We start from the raw sequence: 11,844 nt of genomic DNA on the forward strand, positions 1-11,844 counted from the left end.
ATATATATGTGTTAGCATACAGTATTTGTTTTTCTCTTTCTGACTTACTTCATTCTGTATGACAGACTCTAGATCCATCCACCTCACTACAAATATCTCAATTTCGTTTCTTTTTATGGCTGAGTAATAGTCCATTGTATATATGTGCCACTTCTTCTTTATCCATTCATCTGTCGATGGACACTTAGGTTGCTTCCATGTCCTGGCTATCGTCAATAGAGCTGCAATGAACATTGTGGCACATGACTGCAAGAGAGTACATTTGAAACTGGTCCTGTATAACCCCTGGCGGCACCCGCCTTACTGATGAGAGGTCTTGGGTAACACCCAGAGGTAACACCAAGAAGGGGCGGCCAATTCCCTCTAGGATAAAACACAATTTCCTGTCTTTTAAGGGATGTTTCTTGTTATTTTCCTAAGTTAGTCAGAAGTCAGTCCATTTCTCTAGACCTCAGAATATAAGAGACCCAGTGAACTGTCTCATTATTCACCTTTTAGCTTCCCCGTCATTACCACCCTCCACCCCCACCACACATTTTGAAATTGAGGGCTGTTTAAAATGAGTCTGTGTGAGTAGAACTATATCACCAGCTATCGCATCTCCCTGTACCCCATCTCCGTTATATTAGGGGACCTCCTAGGAGAGGGGAATACAAAACTCCTTCTGCAGATTTAGACTGTAGCCAACATCAGCATTTGATTCAAAGAAAACAAAGAAATATAATAATTCTTGTCCACTTGGTTGTGGACTGAAAACTGTGCCTGATACTAAGCGAAGATGTAGGGCCGTATCCCCTACCACAGGCATATAGGGCCGGGCTCTTCCCAATATGTGTTCCATGGAGCACTTGGTAGACTGGTGAAATCAAAGAATACCCTCTCAGAGTAAGGATTTTAAGTGCATATCATAAATACAGAGGGTTACAAACAAAAATCAATCATATTAAGACATAATTATCAAAATATTTAAGCCACCACATGTATAATATGCTGACATGTTTATTTTATAAGCACACTGAAAAACAAGACCTAGTAGTAGGTCTAATAACTATTATAATTGAAAAATAGTGATGAGGGTAAAAGCTGTGTTGAGGTATCTGCAAGAACTGTGTTTTGCTACTACCACAGCAGTGATTTCCATTCCAAAGGCAGAGTCGTAGGTGCCTCTATTCTGCTGTGGTCTGTTGCCCACATTCCTAACTGCGAGGAATAATCAATTGAAATCAGAGACGACAAAAATAAAGGTGTGGGTTTGTTTTGCATCGGCGTTTACAGGTTCCCTGAATTCCATCTCTGCACTCCTTCTGAGGTCTATGGACCCACGATTGAGAGCCCCCTGCCATGGGGGCACCATGCTCCATCTCCATCCTCACAGGTTGTTAGCTACCATCTGTGAATCTACTTATCCACACCACCAGCCAGCATCTGGGAGAGGGTGATAATCCTGTTTTCAGATCCACTTTAGCTTGTGAGTAAACGCTGCCTGTGCTGTTAATTCCCAGCACTGGGGAAATTACTCGCCCTGGGCCCACACGCCCTGTAATCTTTCTCTCCCACTCCTTTACCCTTTGCCCTTAATCTTCTCCTGGGAATTTGAAGACTTTATTCACTTTTCTCTTAAGGCACAGAGCCTTGGAATATGTAATTTTTTTTTTTTTTTTTTTTTTTTGCCGTACGCGGGCCTCTCCCGTTGCGGAGCACAGGCTCCGGACGCGCAGGCACAGCGGGCATGGCTCACGGGCCCAGCCGCTCCGCGGCACGTGGGATCCTCCCGGACCGGGGCGCGAACCCGTGTCCCCTGCATCGGCAGGCGGGCCCCAACCACTGCGCCACCAGGGAAGCCCGGAATATGTAATTTTAACATCTCTGCTGATATCGAACTGTTTCCACTTCGTCTTTAAATCAGTTTAGGGGTTGTGAAATCCACTGCGGTATTGATATTCAGTACGAGAGGCGTCAAGGCAATCGCAGGCCGTAGAAGCAGTGGTGCCCAGGAGAACCCTGGCACACACTCAGCCAAAGAAAGTTAGAGGTGGCAGCGGCAACAATGCCCAGTCCTGTGTGAAATTATTTTCTTTTTGAGAGATCTGTGGCTAGATCTTCTGAGGGAATAGATCTGGGGCTTCTCGGCGTGTTCCGAGGCCTAGTAGGCACATACGTTTTGAGTAAGTTGCCTCTGATAGCACGGAGAAAAAACCCCAGTCTCTCTACTCCAGCCTATGATTGTGTCTCTGTTTATCTGGGACACCCCTGAGAAATGACTACTTCCCCGGCTCAGTTATGAATAAGAACCCCTTTCGCTTTCAGAACAATCCCAGTTTGAGGGATAAATTGTGTGGTCATTGCGGTGGATGCGGTCATGTCACTCAGATCCCGCTTCCAGGACTGAGGTGCTCATTTCCCCAGCGGCTAGGAGTGTTGGGGGCCCCCGGCTCTCAGTGATGTCTTATCTGGAAATTACCTTCAGTTGAAGAGAATCACTTTGCACAAGTTCATGACCCTCCCCTTTCTTGGGGTAGCTGGCCAATGAAGGAGGGGGGCAGGCAAGAAGGTCTAGCTTCATTGACCAAAGGTACCCCAGCTCGGCTGGGACACCCGGGATCAGTGCAGCTTGGGGGGTCGGCTGAGGCCTTTGTTGCAACCACATGGTAGCTCAGCTTCTCTCTCTGCTCAGGGCAGCTTCCTACACTGCTCCCACGGGTGTTGCCCTCAGGGACTTCCTGCAAGCAAATCTCCCTCTCAGGGTCTGTTTCTCCACACCCCTGACCTAAGGCAGTCATTCTATGTATTCAGCTCTGTGAGTTCTGGTCCCTGATCACCACTTTGACCTTTTCTCAAATATCCTAAGGTCCTTACCTCCCCTGGCTGGTCCATTTGCTGTTCTTTCTTCTACTTCTCTTGTTCTGTCCCCAGATTGTCACATGTCAAACTCCTTGTCTTTCTCAAATCTCATCTCCCCTGTGAGGCCTTTTCTTCCCTGAATCTGTCCAAATAGTCCTTTGTCCCACAGACTTGCTCTACTTCATTCTCATGCTTTTTATTTCTTCCATAGCCCCATCACAAACCGAAACGATCTTGTTAATTTATTTACTTTCTTATTGATGTTCTCCTCTAGAATGTAAGTTCCTTCTGGGATGAAATCTTATTTGTCTTTTCACCCTGAATCTTCGATATCCAGAAAAGGGTCTGGCAGATAGTGAGCACTCAGTAATATTGGTTGAAGGAGTGAATAAGAATAAAGGGAAAGAAATTTTAAAAAGGTAGTGCAGGTTCATTGATAAAATTCTCCCTTATCTCTCTCAAAATTGTTTTAGCTATTTGCTTAGCTTACAATTTTTGCTTCATTTTCTAGGGAATATCCTTGCCAATTCCTCCCAAATTTCTCCTCTCCCACTGTTTCTACAACTTCTATTTTGAGAGTCTAATAGAAGATATTATCCACAAGTGTTATTAAGATTAATCGTAACAATAATAACTAGCATTTATTGAATGTCTGTATTGCCAGACACTTCACTGCTTTATATATGATAACATATTTAAATCTTATCACAATTTGACATGTAGTTGTTGTTATTATTATTATTATTCTTCCTCTTTTATAGATGAAGAAACTGAAGCTGAGGGACGTTTCAGGACTTGTTCAAGATCACACAGCTAATAAACGGCAGCAGAGCCAAAACACAAACCCAGCTTTTCTAATGATCTTGTTCTGTGGTTTCCAGGTTGATGCAGTAAAAAGTGCTCATCATGTTTAGAGCCAGAGAGCCCTGGAATCTGCTACTCTTGGGCCATGTCATCTTGGACTTTACATAACCTCCTAGGACTCAGCTTCCTTATGACTAAATGTGGCTTATGATGAACCCGGTCTGCTGCAATAATTAAATTAAGTGATAATGTATCTAGGCATCTGGCATATGGTAGAAAATCCAAAGGGTTCATCCCCTTCTGATATATAACATTGTAAAAATTGAACCAAATTTCCCAGCTGCCATTTATCTTAGACTAATTAGAAGCTGGGTGCATCTGCAGTTTTGGTGGATAAAGCTCTATGTGTTGCATGAACTCCACTAAGCTGTGTGTTTAGCCATGTATACTGACATACATATATATGTCTGAAGAGCAACACTGCAGTTAAAACCACAGGTATTAGGGTCAGATGGACCCAGAACAGGATCTCATCTTTGTTACTTCTTACCCCTCCTGCTGTCTTACAGCCTCCTGCTTACTTTGGGAATAAATCATATATTTAATCTCTCTAATCCTATGTTTCCTCATCTGTAAATGGATTGGTTTAAGAATTAAATGAAGTATTGCCTATTTCATATAGGATTCAACCTATGGCAACCCATCTATTACAATTAATACTGATTCTCAATAATATTAATAGTTATTCCCTTTTTAAGTTTATTACTTAGTTATATTTTATTATAGAACGCTTTTGACTAGGCTTCTTATTATAAATACAGAACCATGAGATCTTAGAGAAAAAGGGATAGAAAATGTAAATGCCATGAGGGCAGGCCCAGGGGCCTCACCGCCAGCGTCAGCCTGAACCTCCATTGTGTAATAACCGAGGCTAAGAGCAGTACTCGGTCCATTAGAGTTGCTTGGGAAACATGTGTTGGGTGTCTTACCCCTCCCACTGTTGAGTGAGCCCTCAGACTCTGTCTGGGACCCACTGATGCTGAATTTGTTCCTTTCAGAGTGGTCTCTCCACATGGTCATCTGTTTTTTCTGGCTATTTGAGGTATCTATCTAGGTCATCTCCAATTTACTGGGATCTTAGTTCAGTAATCTTTAATTTAAAATAATCTTAGAATTCTAGAATAATACAATTGAAGGCAAACTTCATTATCATTTTACTTGCTGATGAAGTCTAACTCCAAAAGATAGGATCCATTCCTGCTCCTCCCATGAATTTGTAAAAAAAAAAAAAAAAAAAGTGAACCTAGTTTTTTTTTTGTGTGTGTGGTATGCGGGCCTCCCTCTGCTGTGGCCTCGCCCGTTGCGGAGCACAGGCCCCGGACGCGCAGGCCCAGCGGCCATGGCTCACGGGCCCAGCCGCTCCGCGGCATGTGGGATCCTCCCAGACCGGGGCGCGAACCCAGTTCCCCTGCATCGGCAGGCGGACGCGCAACCGCTGCGCCACCAGGGAAGCCCTGAACCTAGTTTTTGAGACATCAGAGCAATTCAAATTCTTATTCCAGTTGCTGTTGCATTAGGTAGAGTGTCTCCCGATACATGAATTTCAAGAAGGTACTCCTAGCATGGGAATTTGGATGTAAAATTATGAGGGTAATTTCCCTACCTTTTAAGATTTAAGAAGGATCCTTTGTCCTATTTGTCTTCAACTTAAAAGATTATTATGTCTTCCTTTTATCTGAGAAATGGCCTCGAACAGATATCTTTGCTGCTGGAGGAATTCTTGCTGACACACTCAGAAAGGCCAGGCAAGCAACTTGCTGGCATAATTGGCAAGGATATTGCATCTCATTCCACTTAACATAATTAGATCTGGTTATATATAATTACTCCCTTCCACAGGAAAATTTTCTTGAAAGGTTAAAAAATTGATTGCTGAGAGTGGAGATTTCACTTTCCCACATTGACCGTAGGTAGAAATAATAATCTGTTGAACCACTGTTATCCAACGTGTTTCATTCAAGTATACATTGCTTTTTTCCCCTCAAACGTATTTAACTTCTCCCCAAAGAACTATAATCAAGCTTAACACAAATGAATGAGTCCAAAAACAGAACCACATTTTCCTGTTAAAAACCCCACATTCTTTCTTTATTATTTTTAACATCCTGTGCTCTTAACATGTAAATTTACTTGGTTGTAATAAAGAAATAAGAAGGAAGTGCTTCAACTCATTGAAAAAACTTTGGCATTGAATTTTCGTTGGGTAAAAGTAAGCAAAAGGAGGAAAATAGCAAAGCAACAATTAAGCTGTCAAGACAACGTTTCCCTGACTTCCCTCCATCCTTTTCCCTGTTCTTCTTTCTTTAATCTCTCAGAGATGTGTTTGCTTTCCTGACTATGAAGTAGGTGGAACCATCTTCAAGGTCTTAAGCAATAGCTGCCCATCGTAGAGAAAAAATCAAGGTCCTCACAGTGGCTCAAGGTCCATCCTCTGGCTTTTTTCTCTTTCTCTGGCTTTCGTTTTAACTTCCTGCATTCCTAGTCCTTCATTCCACTCCACTCACTGAGCTTCTCACCGTTCCTGTGACACGCCACTCAGGTTCTTATAAAAAAGCCATTGCAGGGCTTCCCTGGTGGCGCAGTGGTTGCGCGTCCGCCTGCCGATGCAGGGGAACCGGGTTCGCGCCCCGGTCTGGGAGGATCCCACGTGCCGCGGAGCGGCTGGGCCCGTGAGCCATGGCCGCTGAGCCTGCGCGTCCGGACCCTGTGCTCCGCAACGGGAGAGGCCCCAGCAGTGAGAGGCCCGCGTACCGCAAAAAAAAAAAAAAAAAAAAAAAAAGCCATTGCTTTATTCTTCCCGAAATGCTCTGTCTACGCGGCTTGCTCTTTCCTTTTTCCATTTTCTCTACTTTATTTTCTGTCTCCTCCAAGGTAAAAAGGAAGCAGGCTGACCATTACTTACTTATGTCCTCATTAACTACTGATGGTGCCTAGATTATCCTGTAATTTCATATTATGTTCTGAGAAAGCCATGTGGAATAGAAGCAAGTTAATATTTAGGTTGCCGTGAGCCGTGGCCGCTGAGCCTGCGCGTCCGGAGCCTGTGCTCCGCAACGGGAGAGGCCACAGCAGTGAGAGGCCCGCGTACCGCAAAAAAAAAAAAAAAAAAAAAAAAAGCCATTGCTTTATTCTTCCCGAAATGCTCTGTCTACGCGGCTTGCTCTTTCCTTTTTCCATTTTCTCTATTTTCTGTCTCCTCCAAGGTAAAAAGGAAGCAGGCTGACCATTACTTACTTATGTCCTCATTTACTACTGATGGTGCCTAGATTATCCTGTAATTTCATATTATGTTCTGAGAAAGCCATGTGGAATAGAAGCAAGTTAATATTTAGGTTGATTGATGAGTACTTCTTTTCACCATCACCATGAAATAGAACATAGGCAAAATAAATACTTGAGGAAACAAACCTCTGCGTTACAAAACTGGACAGTTTTGTAGGTTAGTCCATGTCCTAACTATGTATTCTAAAATAACAGGGTTGTAGGGGACCTTCAGGATCTCCTTCTGCTTTACAGATGAAGCCTTTTAGATGATGAATTCTACAAGTTAATTTTTGACATTTACCAAAGATTCCCGTATAAGATAGTGACTTTAAAAGTCATATAATCCGAATCCCCTCCACACATATTCATCCGATTTCCCAGTGATTAAATGAGTTCTACAAATTCAGAGTCGGTTTTTTGTCTTGCTTCTGCTTGAATCCTTCTGGGTTTGTGGAGTCCTTCATTACTTGTTTAATTAATTAATCAAATATCGATTGAGTGTCAGTGTTCCTGGTTTTGTGTTATGTGCTGGGTACACAAAGGAAAATAGGACAGTCGATGAATTTATCCTATGACGGTGGCCCAGCAGATCTAGTTATTACCAGAAAGTTTCAATTTACTCTAAACCAAGTGCCAGGTAGGCACCGCCAGATCCTTGCTCTTTATCAGAGTGAAAGCAGTGAGTGAGATTTTTAGGTTAGGTGTGACCGGCTCTCAGCGACTTCGTGTGAGTCATCCTACGAATTCCAAGCCTTGCAGACATTCAAATTCTTGTCTAAATAGCTTTGAACTTGATCATACATAGAGATCACAACTGGCTGGGGGCAGACTCATGGACAGCTCTATGAAGTCTTACTTCCATGACAGGTGCCTCTAACCCAGATGGTAAATGCAGCCTTGCCTTCGAGTTTCACAAAAAAAAATCCAAATCACATAAGCGCTTGTGACGCAGAAAAGTTTTACTGAAGATTTGAGGGCCTTGTGGCGGTGAGGAGTTAAGTTGCAGTGATGCAAACAAATTCATATTGTTTGAAGATGAGTGTTTTAGTTACAGGGTGTATTCTGTGCTGCTGTAACAAAGAGACCCCCCAAAACGGGAACACGGAAGTTGATTTGTCACCTATGGAACAACGCAGGTAAAGGAAGCAGAGGTGGTCCAGGGCTGATGGATGGATAGATAGATAGATAGACAGATAGATCTATGTGTACATTCTAGGACACGTCAATGTACTTATACAGCCACATAAAATCGTAGTGTTTGTGACAGTTGCAAATGAGACTGATTCAGCTGGGCTGTATGGGCCACTCAATACGCCAAGTGGTGGTGTCATTTTAACATGATTTTCCAAAAATGGTGAACAACTAACTTTTGGTAAAATACTTAACAAAATACATACCTCCTTAACAAAATTAAGGAAAAACGCTGCCCTTCATTTACATGATAATTGCATTCCTGGAAAATACACTCATTAAAATTATCCCCAGATATATTATATCTGTATATTCATTTGGGGTCTTTTGAAAGTCGTGTGGATATGGAATGACCTTTTATTTAGGTCAGGACTGTCCAATGTTTCAGAGAACTTCTAGCATCCTAGACCTACCCACTAAATGCTAGCAGCGCCCCTGGATATTATGACAATAAAAATGCTCCCACGGATTTCCAAAATGCCCCCCTGGAGATGGCACTGCCTTTACTGATAGCCATTGCTCTAGAGGAACTTGGGTGGAGTGTTCTTTCCCTGACTTTGGGGCCGAGGGTCATTCTGAGCAAAAGCACAGTAGTTACCATTCGTCTGCCTTCTTCCAAAGGTATTGGTTGTAAGGAAGCTAAGCTCTTGCCCTTTGTAACTGACACAGGTTGCGGTGAATGTGCACCTGTGTGCAAACACATTAACAGAAATCACCTATGCATTTTCTAATGACCACTCAGACTTTATGAGTGTGATTTTCTCCATGCAGAATTTAGTGAGGAAAAATATTGAGAGAGAAAAGGAAAAAGCAATCTTCTTTTGCCACAAATGTCTTAGAACAATTATTGTAAGATGTGTGAAAGTACTAAATTTACAGAAAGGTCTAAGTAATAGCAAACAAGGTGAGGAAATTTATTTCTAACAGGCAAGGTATAATCTCCCTAAAAGGTACGTTGAAGTAGACTTATTCAGCTGTACATTTAGGTTACTTTGCTGTCAACGGAAACTGGAGGAAGATTTGAGGGCAAATGTTAACCTGAAATGCACACACAGCTGCATGCAAATATCTAGGGCACAATTTTGCTTTAGTTAAGTGGAGGACCTTCATCATTCTTGCAAAGTTTTAGCTCCTGGTAATAAACAGGTTTCTTTCTTAATGATCAGATTCTCCTTCCTCAGTCTTTTCAGTTTTTTAGGTTTTTTTTTTTTTTCAACACTCTTGGCTACCGAATCCTTGTTTATCAGGAGGGTAGAAGATTAATGATTCTCTATGACTATAACAAGCCATCCACTTCTGGGTGTCCCAGACTGTTCATCCATAATATAGGGGAGGAAGTTTGAACTAGACCCTCTAATGGCCCTTCCAGTTCAAGATCTTAGGTTTCAGGGACCCTAACTCTAGCTTAATGCCCTTGAATTTAATAGCAAGGATATTCTTCTAATAAATGGGTAAAGCGACTGATTTTTCCAGTAGATAATTAGGAGACCCCGCACATTCAAATTACTCTTCTGCCATGTTTTGTTTATCTCAGTTTAGTCTCACATCTCTGCAGCACATAATCTGGATTTGAATCTCAGGCAGATTACTCATTAGCTAGGTGACCTTGAGGCTATTACTAACCATCTCAGTGCTGCAGTTTCTTCAAGTGTAAAAGGGAGATAATATTAGTCTCTATAGAGACCTTGTGAGGAGTAAATACATCTGCACATATTAGCTGCTTACCATGGTCCCCAGCACATGGTAGGCACTCAGCATTATTTATTTCTTTACTTACTTATTATATAAGTTACAGGTGTACAATACAGTGATTCACAATTTTAAAGGCTCCATTTATAGTTATTATACAATATTGGCTATATCCCACATGTTATACAGTGTATCCTTGCAGCTTATTTTATACCTAGTAGTTTGTTTGTACCTCTTAATCCCCTAGAGAGACCTTATTTTTAAAGTGCTTTGGGATTCGAGTTTCAGAATGTCATAGATTTGAGAACAGGAAGAGATCCCGAAGCTCAGGCAAAGTTTTCTGAAGTGGAGAACTGCTTCTGCAGGCAGAATGGAAGTGGTTTATTTGTGGAGGGAAACACAGAGGACGCGCCCATACAAGGTCCCAAGACAGACGTGCACACCGTGCACCTTTCCATTCCTGAGGCCACCTTGTCCTCTGTGACCTCATCGGCACCTATCAAGCATCATTTGACTTGTTACATGCATCCCTAGTTCCCAGCATGTGGGGGACATTTGGTCAACAGCCACTGAAGTGAATGAGGTCATTTCATTCCTGGACATTTCTCCAAACTCACTTTTTCCTATTGCCAGGGCTTGCTATAAAACATTTTGTCTTCAGTATTTCAGAGATTTGGATTTGTAATGCACTTCTGAAATCCTATTGAATCCGGCAGTGCCCGGCCTCCCAGAAATACTGTGGAGTGTTTTCCCAGCCTATCATCTGTGGCTCTGCAATGGCTCCACCAACACAAACTGGGAGTTACCCCCTCGCAACGGTTTTACAGCACAGTAATTTCATTTTGTCCATAACCTTGAGAGAGGTGCGCTTGGGGTTCTTATTATAATGTAACAAATGAAGGTTCGAGTCTTCCCACTCACATCAAATATATGGATTTTTTAACCCTGGGAGGATTTTACTTTTCCATTATATGAATGATAAGTGTTATAGGCTTCAGTTTTCCCTAAGTTGATATAGTTCTGCTATATCCTTCAAATGCTAAGGGCTACTCTCTTTCTTCCTTCCCAGAACAAGTTCATCAGTCCTTATGGGAATTTCAAACATGAGTCTGAAGTAGCAGGCCAACACTAGAGCTATAGACTGTTTTGTACCCTCAAAATCCATATGTTGAAGCCTAACCCCCACCAGATGGTATCAGGAGGGTGGAGCCCCCCTGAATGAGATTAGTGTCCTTGTAAAAGAGATGCCCGAGAGCTCCCTCCCCTCTTCTGCCATGTGAGGACACTGCAAGAAGATGGCAGTCTATGAACCAGGAAGCAGCCCCCGTGAGACACCGAATCTGCACCTGCCTTGACCTTGGAATTCCCAGCCTCTGGAACAGTAAAAAACAAATGTTTGTTATTAAAGCTACCCAGCCTATAGTGCTCTGCTATAGCAGCCCGAGTGCACTAAGAGAGCTAGGGTAAAGGGAGTTAGCAACCCAGATAAATAATATTTTAATGCAATATTTTTAAAAGTTAAAATTAATTTAAAATCCCATGATGAACAAAAAATTTAAAAAAATTTTTTTAACATCTTTATTGGAGTATAATTGCTTTACAATGGTGTGTTAGTTTCTGCTTTATAACAAAGTGAACCAGCTATACATATACATATATCCCGATATCTCCTCCCTCTTGCCTCTCCCTCCCTCCCACCCTCCCTATCCCACCCCTCTAGGTGGTCACAAATTACCTAGCTGATCTCCCTGTGCTATGCGGCTGCTTCCCACTAGCTATTGGTTTTACGTTTGGTAGTATATATATGTCCATGCCACTCTCTCACTTCATCCCAGCTTACCCTTCCCCCTCCCCGTGTCCTCAGTTCCATTCTCTAGTAGGTCTTCATCTTTATTCCCGTCCTGCCCCTAGGTTCTTGATGACCATTTTTTTTTTTTTTTTAGATACCATATATATGTATTAGCATACGATATTTGTTTTTCTCTTTCTGACTTA

Source organism: Physeter macrocephalus, chromosome 14, assembly GCF_002837175.3.
Source record: "Physeter macrocephalus isolate SW-GA chromosome 14, ASM283717v5, whole genome shotgun sequence".
NCBI lineage: Eukaryota > Metazoa > Chordata > Mammalia > Artiodactyla > Physeteridae > Physeter > Physeter macrocephalus.